Genomic DNA, 16,163 nt, shown 5'->3' on the forward strand with positions numbered 1-16,163 from the left:
AATTGGGAAAAAATGTAAAGACGAAAATAAACTAATTGAAATCCAGGCAGGATATTTTTCCATTTCCTTCTTCAGAACACTGATTAAAAATAGTTAATTAGCTCACATATTCAGCTCTACTCCATACCGGGAGTTTAACCTTGTGATTTTCTCAATTCTTTTTCTCAGAGAAACAAGGCACATAATGAAAGAGCTATTAACTTAGAAAGTGCATAATGATGTGTACTGTTGATCGACACGAAGCTATACAAAATGCAATTTTTTCACGTTGCTAGACTTTTTTCAGCAGTTATTAAGCATTTTACGTCTGCACCCTAGTAGTCACAAGAAATAGTAGAATTGAGCCCCAAGCATGCAAATAGCTTCTGACATGCCAATTCTCCATCTTTATTCTTCCCAGCCTTCCCCTCAACTGTGGACAGGTCTCTCTATACCTACAGATTACTCTGTAATTAGGGTTGTTTATGTATGGCCTATCTCCCAGAAGCCACATGACGCATTGGAAAAAAACCACAGGAAATACAGGACTGCGAGACAGAAGACCTGGATTCTAATCCCACCTCATCACTTGTCTGCTGTGCAGTCTTGGGCAAGTCATTTAACGTCTTGATGCCTCAGTTTCCTTTCCTGTGAAATGGGAATTAAGCAACTCTTCTCCCTCGGCCTTACAATGGGAGCCCCAAGTGGGATAGGGACTGTCTGTTTCTACCCGAGCACTAAGAACATAGTTTATCATGTAGTAAGAGCTTAACAAATACCACAGTTAGTTTTATTAAGTTAGAGAGAGTAAAGGACAGAGAGCTCACACAATTGGGTTTCATATGGTCTGTCTCCCCTTTCCAGACTGTGAGCCCGTTGTGTATCTATGTGTTGCCGAATTGTACTTTCCAAGTGCTTAGTACAGTGCTCAGTAAACAGTGAGCGCTCAATAAATACGACTGAATGAATGAATGAATAAATGAATATGGGGAACAAGTTTTGGAGCCCGTTGTTGGGTAGGGACCGTCTCTATACGTTGCCGACTTGTACTTCCCAAGCACTTAGTACTGTGCTCTGCACATAATAAGCGCTCAATAACTATGATTGAATGAGTGAATGAAAGAGAAAAATAACCCACAACTTATTTCATGAAACTAGATAATCAAATGCAAGATGAATAAAGCAAGTATAGTTTTCCCCTAGGGAATGATGTCAAGTGCATTAATGCAAACCCAAGATCCAAAACACTGATCAAAATAATATAAATATGAAAAAGATAACTTTGATAAATATAGCTATTGTTCAAATAATATAGTGAGTATATAGTTCTAATTTTGAATTAAATGTATTATAGTTACTATCCAATTGCTGTTTTTTCACATCCCATTTAGCAAAAAGTCATCTTGTGCTAAAACACTAGAGATTTGTCATTATCTAAAATTAACCTGAAATGAATGTTAGACTGTGAGCCCCATGTGAGACAAAAGCTGCTTTGGATTATCTTCTATTGTACGTAGGCCAGCATTTAGTACAGTACAATGCTTAGCTCAGAGTAAAATATTTAACAAATACCACATTATTATTCATTCATTCATTCAATCGTATTTATTGAGCACTTACTGTTTGCAGAGCACTGTACTAAGCACTTGGGAAGTCCAAGTCGGCAACATATAGAGACGGTCCCTACCCAACAACGGGCTGACAGTCTAGAAGGGGGAAGACGGACAACAAAACAAAACATGCAATTAACAAAATAAATAGAATAGTAAATATGTACAAGTAAAATAAATATCAATCAATCAATCGTATTTATTGAGCACTTACTGTGTGCAGAGCACTGTACTAAGTGCTTGGGAAGTACAAGTTAGAGTACAAATAGAGTAATAAATCTGTACAAATATATACAAGTGCTGTGGGGAGGGGAAGGAGGCGGGGAAGGAAGATGGAGGGATGGGGAGGAGAGGAAAATATTCTTATCAATTATATTCAAGACAATGAAAGCACTTCAAAGGTTGAGGTGGGGAAGAGAGGTGTTTGTTTAAATCGTATAAACTTTGCAGAATTGTCTCCAAGTGTGAAAACTCTGAAAAAAGAATGCTGGGGTTAGAATCATATAAGACTATGGTTAAGAGCATTAAGGGAAGCACGTGGGACTATGGTTCAGAAAGTATGGAAACAAACAGAAGTTCTAAAACTGAGTATAAGTGAGGCCGAGAAATGTTGAATTCATACTGTAATGTCAAAAGGGGATCCACAGCACAGAGTTGACAGATAGAAAGTGTGAGTACATGCCTGGATGGGAAGAAGACAGCTTGATAACAAGTGGCAGAATTAACTCTCTCTAAGCCCCATCTTACTGACATCCTGACCTCCACTGTTCTCTCTTCTGACTCCGAGGCAAAGACTATAGACTGTTGGCCTTCAGTTTTATTTTATATGTATCGCCCACAGTTATTGTACGCGTACAGTACAGAGAAAAGCGTATTAGGCCCTTGACATTTTTTCTCTTGACCACTCATCTCTGCCCTACAAAAACAGGAGTTCAATCGAGCCAAAATGAAGTAATAAATTAGGGTTCAGAATGGCCCTTCCACTCCACAGTCAAATGTCCTCGGTAGGGTATGTGTTTCCTGCCAAGGAGAGGTCAAGCATTGCTTTCTACTTTCATGAGCCATTCAAAATCTGCCCATGGAGCACAGGTGATCCTAGGGGAAAGGGACCACTTGTTTTCCAATATTTTGGAATTACCTTCCTTTTATCTTAAGAAGATGCCTTAATCTCTCTGTCTGTCCAGTAAGAGGATAAAATAACTGGCTTTTAAACCCCGATTTTATTCACAGCCTATTCTTAGAAATAAACGCAGCATTAGGAAAGTCCAGAAATGGCCAAAATGGCTTTTATATAAATATTTCCCCAAAACAACTGCGGCTATACACTTTCAGAAATGGACCCTTTTCACAGAATCTAATGGCAATTAGTGGTATGGCCATAAGGTAGAAAGCACACTTTCAGCGATTTCAGGCACCAAATGTGTTTTTGCTCCAATTCCTGTTCCTGGGAAAACACTCTCTTAAATAGGCTGCAGATATTTACCCTGTGTTCTTAAAGAGAAATATCTTTTAAAAGATCCATATTAGAACTTGGGTAATGAAAACCAACCCCCCACACTATGGGTGTGTCTTAGTTACCTAAATTGTCCAGGAAATAACTTGGAAATTTTGGAAAACTGGTTATATGAATGACAATCATGGCATTTCTTAAGCGCTTACTAATTGCCAAGCACTATACTAAGCCTTGGGCTAGAAACAAGATAATTAGGTCAGACAGCCCCTGCCCAACATGGGGCTCCCAGTCTAAGTGGGAGGAAGAGCAGATATTCAAACCTCATTTTTAGAAATGGGGAAACTGAGGCACAAAGCAGTGAAGTGACCTCCTCAAGGTCACAGAAGAGACAAGTGGCAGAGCTGGGACTACAACCCGGATCTCCTGACTTCCAAACCTGTGCTCTTTCCTCAAGGGCACACAGAATTTTTGCTTTGAAAGCTGAGGTCTTTATTTTCACAACTTCATTGTGTGTCCTTCTGTCAGTTACTCTTAGATCCAATTTTCTATTTATAAATGAATCTCCTCTCCCCCCTTTAAGTATCAAAATGTCTTAAATAGAACCATAAATAGCACATAGCAGATGCACAAATTGAAATACTCCCAATGCTCTTCATTTGATTTGACTGATCCAGCCCAGAACCATGCACAAGGGCTGACTTTGGGCAAGTCATTTAACTTCTCTGGGCCTCAGTTACCTCATCTGTAAAATGGGGATTAAGACTGTGAGCCCCACATGGGACAACCTGATCACCTTGTAACCTCCCCAGCACTTAGAACAATGCTTTGCGCATAGTAAGCACTTAATAAATGCCATTATTATTCTTATTATTAAGTAGGCTCATAGGAATTATTTGAAGAAGATTGAAAATGCCTAACCAAAAATGAGTGGTCTAACCTGTTAGATGGTGGTGCTGTACTTCAGTATCTTTTTTTTTTTTGTAACTGTATTTGCTAAGCATTTACTACGTGGCACTTTATTAAGTACCACAAGCCCTGGAGTAGATACAAGCTAGAGAAGCAGTGTGGCTCAATGGAAAGAGCCCGGGCTTTGGAGTCAGAGGTCATGGGTTCAAATCCAGGCTCCGCTGCTTGCCAGCTGTGTGACTTTGGGCAAGTCACTTCACTTCTCTGTGCCTCAATTCCCTCATCTGTAAAATGGGGATCGAGATTGTGAGCCCCACATGGGACGGGGACTGCGTCCAATCTGCTTGTATCCACCCCAGTGCTTAGTACAGTGCCTGACACATAGTAAGTGCTTAATAAATACCATAAGTATTATAAATCATTATTATTATTACAGATGAGGAAATTGAGGAACAAAAAAGCTAAGTGACTTGCCCAAGGTCACACGGCAGACAAGAGGAGGAGGCAGGATTAGAACTCAGGTCCTCTAACTCCGAGGCCTTTGCTCTATCGGCCAGCCCATGCTGCTACTCATTCATTTATATTTTAAAACTTGCCTGATGAACCCTCTTCTCCATTCTGCCCTTCAGAAACCCCAAATGTGACCCTTACTATATTTTACAGCTTCTTCCATAAGCATTTCTGGAATTTTGTCTAGCATTTGCTAAGATTAAGCTTCTCCACGTGGACAGTGAATGGGTCTACAGAATCTACTGCATAGTAATAATAATAATAATAATGACATTTATTAAGCACTTACTATGTGCAAAGCACTGTTCTAAGCTCTGGGGAGGTTACAAGGTGATCAGGTTGTCTCATGGGGGGCTCACAGTCTTCATCCCCATTTTACAGATGAGTTCACTGAGGCACAGAGAAGTGAAGTGACTTGCTCAAAGTCACACAGCTGACAATTGGTGCAGCCGGATTTTGAACCCATGACCACTGAACTCCAAAGCTCGTGCTCTTTCCACTGAGCCACGCTTCTTCTCATTCATTCATTCATTCATTCATTCATTCATTCGTATTTATTGAGTGCTTACTGTGTGCAGAGAACTGTACTAAGCACTTGGGAAATACAAGTTCTCACAGTCTCATGGTATTCTCATGGTACTCTCTCAAGGGCTTAGAACAGTATTCTGCACTCAGCAAGCCCTCTATAAACACAATTGTTTAATTAATTAGTAGTAATTGTAGAAGTAGTAACAGTATCAGTAAGAGTAGCGTTTATTGATTGTCCACTGAGAGCAAAGCATTGTACTAAATGTTTGAGAAGCATAAAACAAAGGTATGTTCCCTTCCCAGAAGGAGCTGGCAATCTAATGGGGTAATTTCTGTCATTTCTAAAGTATCAAGTTACTGAAATGGCAACAAAACAGCAGATGGTTCTTGCTTAGATTTGTTTCCAATTTGCTTCCATATGCACTTTTGTTTGAAGGCTACGCTGTCAGTTGTGTGGTTAATCTTGGAAATGTGTAAATGGGTGTGTACATTCTTGGTATACATTCTTCTTGAGGAATGTACTGTAAATCATCCAATTTGAACGGTTGTACAGGACTGATCTGTCTCCTGCTGTGTCCACTGCTAGGCGACAGCGCCTGAAGATTTGCTTCATTGTGTCTTTAAAGGGTTTCTTGCTCTTTTTATTCTTTTTTTTTTTTTTTAATGGTATTTGTTAAACACTTACTATGTGCCAGGTGTTACAGTAAGTCCTGTGGAGAGCCAGCTATATCCTGCTTAGGCCTTTGCAAGGCAAGGCCATCTAAGGATATGATAGGACGTGGCAAGGACCCGCCCTACAGCTGCACTCCAGATCTTGGAGAAGAAAACAGAATGTTCTTTCTTAATGTACTTTGTCCTTATCATTTAAGAGCTAACGGAATTTGATAAACATGTTTGCGAAAAAGACAGCTACTTGTAAATAAAGTCAGTCATCTTTGGTGACTCGCTTAGCCCCAAACGTTTCTGTTTTCATTGCTTCTTCATCATCATCATCATCAATCGTATTTATTGAGCGCTTACTATGTGCAGAGCACTGTACTAAGCGCTTGGGAAGCACAAATTGGCAACATATAGAGACAGTCCCTACAAAACAGTGGGCTCGCAGTCTAAAAGGGGGAGACACAAGCGCCGAAGCTGGCATTTGGCGTCCGCACAGGGACCTGAAAAGAGATGAAGTAATGTTTTACCAAAAAGAACAAAACTCCGGAGTACTCACAATTACGGTAAGAGGATTATCACTAGGCTTATCGTAGGATGCTGAAGATGGGGCAGTTACAGTTCAAAGATTTCAAGGATAGGGAACAGTATCTGCAAGTGCTAAAGAAAGTAGTGAAGGAGAGGGGTTTTTATATAACAAAGGCCTAAGCAGGATATAGCTGGCTCTCCACAAAGTCCTGGGGTAGATTTAAGCTAATCATGTTGGACACAGTCCTCACAATCTTATTCCCCTTTTTACAGATGAGGTAACTGAGGCGCAGGGAAGTTAAGTGACTTACCCAAGGTCAGACTGTCGACAAGTGGCAGAACCCCAGGTCCTTCTGATTCACAGGCCTGTGCTCTATCCACTAGGGCCACAATAATTGCATCCACCCTGTTTGTGGCTACCCCGCTCTGGCACACCTTGGGCCACGGATTTGTGTAAACTTTCATCTCCAGTTCCCCTCTGAAGACCTGGTCAATGAAGTTCTGCTGTGAGGAATTTAAACGTTGGGAACAGAGAAGCAGCGTGGCTCAGTGGAAAGAGCACGGGCTTTGGAGTCAGTGCTGAGCGCTTAGTACAGTGCTCTGCACACAGTAAGCCCTCAATATATACGACTGAATGAATGAATGGATGAGCCAGAGGTCATGGGTTCAAATCCCAGCTCTGTCAGTTGTCAGCTGTGTGACTTTGGGCAAGCCACTTAACTTCTCAGTTACCTGATCTGTAAAATGGGGATTAAGACTGTGACCCCCTGTGGGACAATCTGATTACCTTGTAATCTCCTCAGTGCTTTGCACATAGTAAGTGCTTAATAAATGCCATCATTATTATTAGTATTATTATTATTCTCTGCACCTCAGTTACCTCATCTGTAAAATGGGGGTGAAGACTGTGAGCCCCCCGTGGGACAACCTGATCACCTAGTAATCAATCAATCATATTTATTGAGCACTTACTGTGTGCCCAGCACTGTACTAAGCGCTTGGGAAGCACAAGTTGGCAACATATAGAGACAGTCCCTACCCAACAGTGGGCTCACAGTCTAGAAGTAACCTCCCCAGTGCTTAGAACAGTGCTTTGTACATAGTAAGTGCTTAATAAATGCCATAAAAAACTGTGTATGTCCCAAAGTCTCATTGTTGGCAGTCTTGTCTGATCATTGTCTGATACCTTTGGGGTCTTTAAGGAATGAGACTCCAAGAAGGAGAAAGTAACCATGCAGTGTAACAAAACAGCAGGAGACCATTTAGCTGCACAAGATGTATCAAGGTTTGTCCGTTATGAATCAGCCTACACAAGCACACTCACATATGGGCATGGAGCAGTACAATTTCACCATCAGATGCATCATTTTCACACCCTAAATATAGAGCCAGCACATGCCCCTCAAGGTCCTGTTCCAGAACTTATCACAAAAGCTGACAGTCCACACACATATCCTTTTTGGTGTAACAAATAACACCCAGAAGCTTGAAATTGTTCACGCACCTTCCTCATTTCCCATTCTATTCACCGGTTGAACATGGATCAAATCCAGAATAAAGGGGAGGAAATGAAGCTCTTGGTGAGCTAAATGACTGTGTAATCACAGGGAGCTGTCAGGATAAATGCTGACATTCTTTTCCTATTTTTCTCTATTTCCTGGACATACCTCTTGGATGCCGCTGAGCGTTCCTTTTCCAACATGGACCGGCAGCGTTTTGTTGTGGGCCAACTGAGTCCTAAAGTGGGAGATGGAGGCAGTCCAGAAAAAGATCATCCTTGTCATTATGCCGCTGCTGGCTGGGCCTTTTCCCATGCACTCAGCTAGTGGTAGGAAGACGAATGTTTCACCAGCAACTGCTCATTAAGGTTCCCCTGGGCACACTACCCAGTCGAGGGGGAATGGGCGAGAATGCCTTTGACTGGATTCATTCATTCAATCGTATTTATTGAGCGCTTACTGTGCGCAGAGCACTGTACTAAGCGTTTGGGAAGTCCAAGTCGGCAACATATAGAGCCGGTCCCTACCCAACAACGGGCTCACAGTCTAGAAGGGGGAGACTGACAACAAAATGCAACATGGGGACAGGTGTCAAGTCATAGGAATAAATAGAAGTAAAGCTAGATGCACATCATTAACAAAATAAATAGAATAGTAAATATGTACAAGTAAAACAAATGGAGCAGTAAATCTGTACAAACGTATACAGAGTTGCTGTGGGGAGGGGAAGGAGGTAGGGCGGGGGGGATGGGGAGGAGGAGAGGGAAAAGGGGGCTCAGTCTGGGAAGGCCTCCTGGAGGAGGTGGAATGGTCCTGGCATAGGCCGTTATGCTTTCAGGTCAACTAGCCAAGGATAGGCCAGTGGGGTCTGTCAGCCTTCTCCTTCACCAGAACATGGAAGCTTGTTATTTTGCCCTTCAATTCTGCAACCCAGTTAGATTGCAAGTTGAGCAGTAAGGTCATCTTTGCAAAATACCATACATCTGGCATAATATAACGTACAAAGTATGCACTCAACAAATGTTATTAATAATTATATCCAGGTTCAGTGAAATCCCACATTTTCACTAGGCAGTTCAGAAGTTTGCTCTCAGGGAGCTAGGCCAAGAAATCTGAGGCACTGATTTCTAATTGAACTCAATTTTCCTAATAATAACATCTGGCATAATATTACGTACAAAGTATGCACTCAACAAATGTTATTAATAATTACATCCAGTTCGGTAAAAACCCACATTTTCACTAGGCAGTTCAGAAGTTTGCTCTCAGGGAGCTAGGCCAAGAAATCTGAGGCACTGATTTCTAATTGAACTGAATTTTCCTAATAATAACTACAATGATGATGATAATAACAAAACTAATGCTTCGAATTTACGGAATACAAAATTTTTTTACAAAGGACTTACATCTCATTATGAACTTTATTTTATCCTCAGAGTTCACCTGTTAGGGAGAGCGAGTCAGTGCAGTGGCTTGCCCAAGGTCACACCGCAGACAAGTGGCAAAACTGGGATTATAAGGGCTTAGTACAGTGCTCTAATAAATATTATGTGTCTAATAAATATAACACAGTAAGCGCTCAATAAATATGATTGAATGATTAGAACCCATGACCTTCTAACGCCCAGGCCCATGCTCTATCCACTACACTGAAACACGACAAAAGACGCTTCACATAGTCACATATTTTTCTCTGCTTAAGCTATACCAGGGATAGAAATAAATTAGAGTGAACTAATTTGGGATTAATTTAAAATGAGCCCTTTTTCTGGCCATATCCCCCCTCAAAAATTTTTCAGATAGCCGTGCAGTTGAGGACTAGATGATTGGTAATCAGTGTATGAAACTTACCATTTGTAGCTCCAAACCTCAGTGCCTCTCTATATCATCTTGTACACCGCCGTTTTGGTATTTTTCTATTGCAGTGCTTTACAGGTTGTAAAAGCGATTAAATCATAACTCATATAACTCAATCTTAATCATAACTCAATCATAAATCATAATCGTACCATAATCGTACACTTTTGTATGACTTTGGACATCGCTCGGTGTAATAAAGCTAAGTGACCCCAATCTCAACCTCATGAAACCAAAGGTTTAGTCTAATGTTGGGATCTTAGAGCATTTATGCAGTCTGATTGTATGAAACAATAGTTTTGACTCCTCACTAATAATTACAGAAAAATCCAAGGAATTGTTTTATGCTTGTGAGATTTATTTCTCTTACATAAAACTACTTTTACCTGGAAAATAATTTCCACAAGCTTATCTTGAAAAGCTTTAAAATTACTATAATAGACTTGCAACAATACCTGCCCAGCTTTGTATAAACTGGTGACTTCTTCTAAATCAGCATAACTCTTGGATTCAAATTGTATTATTACCAGATAGTACGTCTAAATGAATACATAGCACTCTACTTTTATCAACTACCTGTGCAACATGATTGAGCATGAATTATTGATATTTCTGCCACACTTCATTATTTACAAGTTCCACTTAAATAGAAAAACAGTTGCGGGTCTTGCCATATTTAAAGGGGAAAAAAAGAACACACACCAAAAAGATGCCTTTAATTGAGGTAATTTGCTTTTTATTTCAGCTCAGGATCGAAACCTTATCAGTATGGATTTGGTGTTTTCTAAACTTCTATTAAAATTAAAATGCTAACAGAACAAATTACTGATTAGGAAAGGTTGCTTGCATGCTTTGGAAGAGGCATTCATAGGGAAGGAAGCTATATCGTATGCAATGATAATAGTTGCTTATTTCCCCCAGGAGTAGTTAGTTGCTAGATGTTAAAAATACAAACAGGAGTAGAGGTATTAGCCAATAATTTTTACAGTGAAATCTAAATTTTGGTCACTTAACACTGATACGGGCAAGCTATACCATGCCCTTACCCAACTCTTCTTTCCCACCATTTGCTGCACAAATGCTCTTTCTCTGAGAGAGCAAAAAAAAAGTGTTAGGAGGCCTGTGTCACTTCATGACTTTCTGGTTTACTATGCAATCTGCAGGTTTTAAATAAGAAAGATTTAATGAGAACTAATAACCATCTTCACAACTCATAAATTTAATTTGCTATTTTATAACCCTGAATGAGGTAAATACCAGATTATCAGTTTAATTCAGAACATACCTATCAGACACATGCAAAATGAGATATTTGGATTACATTAATTTAGGTAGCTTAAAAAGTGATTGAAAGATGGGAAGTTTCAAGGAAAAGCTTAGTGGTTTTACTTACTCTGAGTCATGTATGCCCAATACATGCTACCTGACTACGCACTGGCTCGACTGATGGGGATTTTATAACGATAGTTGAACGAGGATCAGTAAGTGGTCAAATATTCCAGAGGAAAGAACATGGGCTAGGGACTCAGAGGATCTGGGACTTAATCCCTGCTCTGAAACTTTCCTGCTGTGTGAATCAGTCAAGTCACTTAACTTCTCTAGGCTTGTTACCTCATTTGTCAAATGGAGATGAAATTTTCCTGCCTGGTAACCTCTCATACCGCACTCCGCTTTCCAGTTGAAATGGGACTTCCTGGGAGGAGAGTACGCGAGTGACCCTGAACCAAACTCTAGCACCATAATCAATTCCTTCATGCAGTTCTCATTCCTGAAGCGTTCCTCCTCTGCCTCCCACCTCCAAACTGTGGTTGACCATCAGGGTTCAGTTCGGGCTCTCCTTCTATTCGCCATCTACACCCACACCCTTGCAAAACGCATTCTCCCAAATGGCTTCAACTACCACCTCTATACGGATGATAACCGCATCTACATCTCCAAATCTCAACTCTCTCCCACTCTACCGTCTCACATTTCTTCTGCCTTCAAGACATCTCTACTTGGATGTCCTACTGTCACCTCACTTAACACATTTAAAACAGAACTTATTCATTCGTATTTATTGAGTGCTTACTGTGTGCAGAACATTGTACTAAGAGCTTGGGAAGCACAAGTTGGCAACATATAGAGATGGTCCCTACCCAACAGTGGGCTCGCAGTCTAGAAGGGGGAGAGAGACAACAAAACAAAACATATTAACAAAATGAAATAGAATAGTAAATACGTACAAGTAAAATAAATTGAGTAATAAATCTGTAGAAACATATATGCAGGTTCTGTGGGGAGGGGAAGGAGGTAAGGCGGGGGGGATGGGGAGGTGGGGGAGAGGAAGGAGGGGGCTCAGTCTGGGAAGGCCTCTTGGAGGAGGTGAGCTCTCAGTACGGTTTTAAAAGAAGGAAGAGAGCTAGTTTGGCGGATGTGTGGAGGGAAGGGATTCCAGGCCTGGGGAAGGACGTGGGCCAGGTCAATGGTGGGACAGATGAGAACGAGGCACAGTGAGGAGGTTATCTTTCCACCCAAACCTTGTTCTTCTCCTCTTGTTCCCATGACTGCAGGCAGCCCCCACCACCCTTCCTGTCTCACAAGCCCATAACTTTGGCATTATCCTTCTCTCTTCTCCCTCATTTAACCCACGGATTCCATCTATTACTAAAGCCTGTTGGTACAATCTTTACAATATAGCTAAAATTTGCCCTTCCCTAAGTGACTCGCCCAAAGTCACACAGCTGACAAGTGGTGGAGTCGGGATTTGAACCCATGACCTCTGACTCCCAAGCCCGTGCTCTTTCCACTGAGCCACGCTGCTTCTCTTCTCTACAGAGCTTTCCCGCCTTTGAACTGGAAAATGTGCAAATACAGCTTTCTGGATATGCATATGTAATACCTTAGTGGATCTTGAGCTGTTTTATCAGGCAGAATGACTGATAAAAATATACTTCATCAACAAAATTAAAAGAGCACACAAAAATGTTGGAGACCACTGCTTACAAGGATCCAGTATTTTATAATTAATCCAAAATGAAAAATGTATCTCCCAAAAGCGTACGTAAGCTAGGAAACAACAACTCTTTGACTGTCCTGTTTCAGAAAGAGAGCAATGTATCATATGGTGTTTAAAATTATTTGGCTGTAGGTAGAGTTATATCTGAAGGTAGCAATTTTCACTTAGCGTTTCACATATTTCACTGCTTTTCACTTAAGAATGATTAAAAGGACTGAGTATATCACAGTCAAGAAAAGGGTTCACTGGCCTGTGAAATATGTTTCTTCACTGGTTTTGCTGCTGCTGAGAATAATTTTCAGAGTTTCAGCATGTGTGAGTTGGACAAGTGACAATATCAGACTGTAAAGAGTGTAAGAGGAAGAAATGTGAACTAAATATATCACCATAGCACTTATTGTTTTTCAGTTCACGCCAGGGAGTGTGCGAATGGAAAAAACAACAAAGTTTTTAAGTGTTGGAGACTAAAAAATGCATCAAGACCTCCCTGAAAGAACGTGGAAACTCTAAATAAAATATCAGTTTATGAAGAAACATTAAAAAAAAAGTATCAACCCTAAATGATTTCTGAAAAGTGTCTGCAGAAATAAAGGGTACATTATATTTAAATGTAAAATGAATGTTTGAATGTTTATTTACTTTTTTAAATCAATGGATCTGAAAGAAGAGAAACCAAGAACTGAAGAACACATTTTTCAAAAGGTGCCTCCACACAGTTTTGTTTTGTTTTTTTCTGTGGAGGATGTAGTTCTTCAAGTGGGGCAGTTGTTATGAGTGGATTAGTAGCAATAATTAGCAAGTTTTCCTTGAGGGAAGGTACCCACTTATACTCTCCTGAGTGCTTCATACAGAGCTCTGCACAGAATAAATACCATTAGTCGATTCCAAAGAGTGAATCAGGATCCCCAACCGACTGTGGGATGACTAACTGACGGTTGTGTTAAAGCTTAAATCTGAAAAAGCAGAAATAAAACTGCTAAACAAATGACTTCATCTTTAGAAGTGGAGAGGCCAGAAAAGATGAAGCGGCAAGGGGACAATAGTTTTCCAACTGCCTCTCAACTGTTGTGAAATTGTTTTGTCATGCTCTCCCATAGGTCCATCCCTGTCTTGTTTCAAAATGTCTTTCTTTATGGTCTTTCTTTATGGTCTGGGTGCTCTCTTATGAATCAACAACTTACCGCGGCAGGTGTATGCCAATGAAGCTTAGAGCTCTGCTACTCAGAGATACTCTCTCGTCAGGGTTACCCATAATGGAAAGGTCTAAGCCAAAGTGGCAAGGTCTGGGCAGCAGCAGCATGAAAAAGACTCAATGGCAGATTATCAAGTGATCGAAATGCTGAACAGGGACAATGGCAGAGACTTAGGTTTTACTGCATGTACGTACGTATTTATTGTACGTATTTATTACACTATTTTATGTGTACATATTTATTCTATTTATTTTATTTTGTTAATATGTTTTGTTCTCTGTCTCCCCCTTCTAGACTGGGAGCCCACTGTTGGGTAGGGACCGTCTCTGTATGTTGCCAACTTGTACTTCCCAAGCACTTAGTACAGTGCTCTGCACACAGTAAGTGCTCAATAAATACAACTGAATGAATGAATGAATGCACAGAAGAAGGAAATGATAAAACAGTTCCGTTTTAACACCAAGAAAACGCTATGGATAGAACATGCTTAAAGTCACTACAAATTGGAAAAGACTCAACGGCAATTTTAAAAAATGGTCTGGGTTAAACTGACAAAGCAGCATGACCTAATGGACAAGAGAATGAGTCCAGGAGTCGGTAGTACCTGGGTTCTAATGCCAGCTCTCCCACTCATCTGCTGTGTGATCTTGAGCAAGTCACAACTTCCCCGTGCCTCAGTTACCTCATATTTAAAATGGGGATTAAGACTGTGAGTCCCTTTTGGTACAGAGACTGTGTCCAACCTGATTAGCTGGTATCTGCCTCAGTGCTTAGAATGGTGCTTGACATAGAATAAGCGCATAACAGACCCCATTATTATTATTATTATTATTATTATCATTATTATCTACTCCAGGAGAAACTGCATAGGAGAGAGTGCAAAGTGAGAGACCTCAGGGCAGATTGTGAACAACAGAGGACTCACAAGAGATGAAGCAAGACAAGAGAGAGTGCAGGTAAGCAGTACAATGGAAAGAGCACAGGGTTGATTAGGAACCAGAGTTTACACACAAGAGACAAAGCACAAGGGTGAAGAAAGAACTTCCCCTCTGCTCAACATGAGTATTCTAGCTGTGGCTATAAATGTTTACAGTATTCTGCTCTCTCCTCCCCAGAAAATTACTGGGCTCGTTATTTCCATAATTGACTCTCCTAGAGGCAAATGAAAAAGAGTAAACGATAGCATTTCAAAGTTGATAACCCACAAATGGACAAATGATTTGCGAAACCTCAAATGCATATTCCTTTTTATTTCGTTTCCTAACAAACTTGCATTGTCACCTCTCAGAATTTGGAGCAGGTAAGATACTGCCCAGATTAGGGAAAGTGTCTTATCTGCTATGATTTGTCAATTTTTGTAATTGATGGTTTTCCAGGAAGTTACTTCCTAGCCTGTACTTTCTAAATCCTATGAAATTCCAATTTTCAGCCAGGATTGAAAAAAATACACTTTGTATCAATTTCTGCAAAGTCTAATTACTGAGCACTTTGCAGATGGTTGTTTTTTTTCTCTCTGGTTATGCCAATGTTAGCTGTGTAGCTATGCCAGAACAGTATTTCACCCTGAAAAAATAGCAATAGATGTGAAGATATAGTTATTACTGTTATTGTTATGAAAAATAATAGTATTTGCGAAGACTATACTATGTGCCAAACATTGTGCTAAGCACTAGAGCAGCTACAAGATAATCAGATCAAAAATAGTCTCTGTCTTACATAGGGGTCACAATCTATTCCTATTTTACATCTGGGGAAATTGAGGCCCAGAGGGATTAAGCTACTTGCCCAGGGTCACAGAGGCCAGTGGCAGAGCTGGGAGTTTGATGCAAAACAGCTAACTGCTCACTTTGAAGAGTTTTAAGACTTTTGCTTGATGAGATTCATTCATTTAAAACCTGGATAAAAGGAGAGTACTTTGAATACATAAAAGCGTAACTGGAGGAAGTCACCTATTTTCTGATGGAATTTAAGTGATTATGGACATTTCTTTCACATACAGAAAAGCCTGACACCATCAAGGGTCATTTTAAACAACAGTGCTAGAATTAAAAGAAAATGAAAACAATGATGCATTTGAAGCAGTCTTCCAAATGATCTCTATTTAACTGTCATTACATATTTTCCCATAGTGTAGAAGCAAGTATTGATTGACATTTCCAACTGGGTGAAGTTAAACAGAATCGTATCAACTGACAAATGGTAAGTGATTCTTTGTGATGGAAAAAAAGTGGTGCCACTTTATCCACAGTGAGGGCTTCTTTAAGGAGAAGGTGATCTGTTTAGGAGGCATATTTTGGAATGCAAATCATTCTCTTCAAGATGACTGTTTATGCTGAAATATTAAGCTTCCATTTGCAGTAAATAGAGAAGGCAGATGGCTAGTGACAAATATTTTGTCAACCCTAGAACACAAACTACCTAAGTTGAAGGAAAACACGTCCCTCT

The 16,163-nt window shown here is 40.3% G+C and overlaps 1 long non-coding RNA gene across 1 annotated transcript in view; it reads left to right on the forward strand.

The window, feature by feature from the left end:
- LOC119933001 overlaps positions 1-15,917 on the forward strand; it is a 49,997-nt gene extending 34,080 nt beyond the window's left edge. The window contains exons 2-3 of the long non-coding RNA XR_005452524.1: positions 14,575-14,674; positions 15,848-15,917. This is a non-coding gene — a long non-coding RNA (uncharacterized LOC119933001). The remainder of the gene's footprint in view (positions 1-14,574; positions 14,675-15,847) is intronic.
- Positions 15,918-16,163: the final 246 nt, after the last annotated feature.

Source organism: Tachyglossus aculeatus, chromosome 10 (genome assembly GCF_015852505.1).
Source record: "Tachyglossus aculeatus isolate mTacAcu1 chromosome 10, mTacAcu1.pri, whole genome shotgun sequence".
Lineage (NCBI taxonomy): Eukaryota > Metazoa > Chordata > Mammalia > Monotremata > Tachyglossidae > Tachyglossus > Tachyglossus aculeatus.